Source organism: Gorilla gorilla, chromosome 4, assembly GCF_029281585.2.
Source record: "Gorilla gorilla gorilla isolate KB3781 chromosome 4, NHGRI_mGorGor1-v2.1_pri, whole genome shotgun sequence".
Lineage (NCBI taxonomy): Eukaryota > Metazoa > Chordata > Mammalia > Primates > Hominidae > Gorilla > Gorilla gorilla.
Genome location: NC_073228.2, coordinates 181,790,848 through 181,793,240, shown reverse-complemented (window position 1 = coordinate 181,793,240; position 2,393 = coordinate 181,790,848). Strand labels below are relative to the sequence as shown.

The window sequence follows — 2,393 nt, the reverse complement described above, 5'->3', positions numbered from 1 at the left end:
GGCCGGGCGCTGTGGCTCACGCCTGTCATCCCAGCATTTTGGGAGGCCGAGACAGGTGGACCACCTAAGGTCAGGAGTTCAAGACCAGCCTGGCCAACGTGAGAGGAGAGAAAGGGGATGAGTAGTGAAAAACTAACTGTTGGGTACTATACTGAGTACCTAGGCGATGGGAACAATTATACCCCAAACCTCAGCATCACGCAATATACCCCGGTAACAAACTGCACATGGCCTCTCTGAATCCAAAATAAAAACTGAAATTACTTTTAAAAAATGTTAAAAAGCAAAATGCAGAATGCTGTGCGTAGTATGCTACTATTTCTGTGAAGAGAGGATGGACACTTACTAAGAAAAAAGTGGAAAAAAGGGGAAGGATAGCATTGTGTATTGCGTATACATACAGAATATTTGCAGAATGCAGTGTTGGAAGTGGATCCCATCGGTTGCTTCTTTTTAATTTTTTTCTTTTTGTTCGAGATGGAGTCTTGCTCTGTCAACTAGGCTGGTGTGCAATGGGGTGATGCTTTTCTTTTTTAATTTACATTTTTTCCTTTCTCTCGCTTTCTTTCTCTCTCTCTCTCTTTCTTTTCTGAGAGGGCGATTTTAAGTCTTTATTGGGAAGAATACCCACCCACCTTCCGTCACTGCAGACCATACACACACTTGGTGTCAGGGTAGGGGGCAGGTTCAGGTGCTACTTCTTTTCCAGAACAGGTGGCACAAAACGACCCCCCAGGTAATGGTGGCGACCGGGTAACCTGGGTTGCAGACTTTTTGGGTGCCGTGAGGGAGATGAGCAAGTCTGGCTGGATCCCTCCAGAGTTTCCCTTCTCCACATCCCATCCTGAGGGAATGTTGATGCCGGCAGTGGGCACGGTGAATCCCTTCAGGACACTCAGGATGCTGTGGAACGTTCCCGAACATCACCCTCGAAGCTGAAGCCGAAGATGACATCCACCACCAGCTCATACAGCTCAATCATCACGGGCTCTGAGCGCATTTCCCCAAGGAAAGGGATGTCCATTTTCTGACACGGGGTCACCAACGCAATGAAGAGGGGCTTGTTAGGCCTTTTGGGGTAATAGAGGGTTGGCTGGTTAGCCAAAGAGTTTGAGGTGCGGAGCACAGACCAGACCATCTCCTCCATTATTCCCCGGGCCACAGATGACCAGGACAGTAGGGGAGCTCCTGGACATGGACGTGGGGGAATATGCCTTGGCGATGGCTGCGGCACAGCTCAGCCCGGCGAGCTCCACAAGTCGGTCCACGCTGAACTAGTACTCGTTGAATAGCTCCTGGTCCACGGCCTGGGCTTCCTCCTGGCTCAGGTGCTTCACCGCTATGCTCGCCATGACCGCTGAGTCCCAGCGGCCACCCGAGTTCAGCCGCTGCGGTCCCCACTAGGTGGGTCCCGAGCGGCAGGCGCTGGTCTGGCTTTTGATTCGCGCAGGCGCGAGCCGCAACCAGCAGCCTGACCCGGGCAGTGCCCGCAGGCCGGACATCCTGCTCGCATGGCGCGCCCCCGGCCCACCCGACGCGACCCCGGCGCATCACTTTTTCTTTCTTTAATGTTGTTGTTGTTGTTGTTGAGACAGAAGTCTTGTGTGTTGCCCAGGCTGCTGATAAACTTCTGGGCTCAAGTGATCCTCCCGCCTCGGCCTTCCAAAACACTGGGATTACAGGCGTGAGCCACGGTTCCCAGCCTCAGCTGTTGCATCTGATTGGAAAAATCTGTAGGCACCACCACCGTCCAAATCAGTGGTCAGCGAACTACGACCCGCGGACCCATGCTTGCTTGCTTGTTTGTTTGTTTGTTTTGAGACAGTCTCGCACTGTCACCCAGGCTGATGTGCAGTGGCGCGATCTCAGCTCGCTGCAACCTCCGCCTCCCTGGTTCAAGCGATTCTCCTGCCTCAGCCTCCCGCAGGCGCCCACCACCATGCTCGGCTAATTTTTTGTATTTTTAGTAGAGACGGGGTTCCACTATGTTGGCCAGGCTGGTCTCGATCTCCTGACCTCGTGATCCGCCCGCCTCAGCCTCCCAAAGTGCTGGGATTACAGGCATGAGCCACCACACCCGGCCCCCATGTTTTTATAAATAAAGTTTTATTGGTACATAGCCACCCCATTTGATTACATATTGTCTCTGGGTGCTTTCCTACTATAACAGCAGGGCTGAGTGGTTATGATAGAGACTGTATAGTCCACGGAGCCTAAAATGTTTACTGTCTGGCCCTTAACAGAGAACATCTTCTGACCTCGATCTAAATCAATTGGACTGACACTCAAGCCCTTTGCCTAGCAAGCCCCAAACACCCTCAGCCCAGTTCTCCACGCGCCCCGCAATCCCCCATTCTGGCCTGGCTGCTCTCCTCTCTCTTTCACGAAGAAAG

The 2,393-nt window shown here is 52.7% G+C and overlaps 1 pseudogene; it reads right to left on the bottom strand.

Annotated features, from left to right (window-relative positions):
• Window positions 1-641: 641 nt before the first annotated feature.
• On the bottom strand, window positions 642-1,726 carry LOC101134930 (NAD(P)H-hydrate epimerase-like; annotated as a pseudogene).
• Window positions 1,727-2,393: the final 667 nt, after the last annotated feature.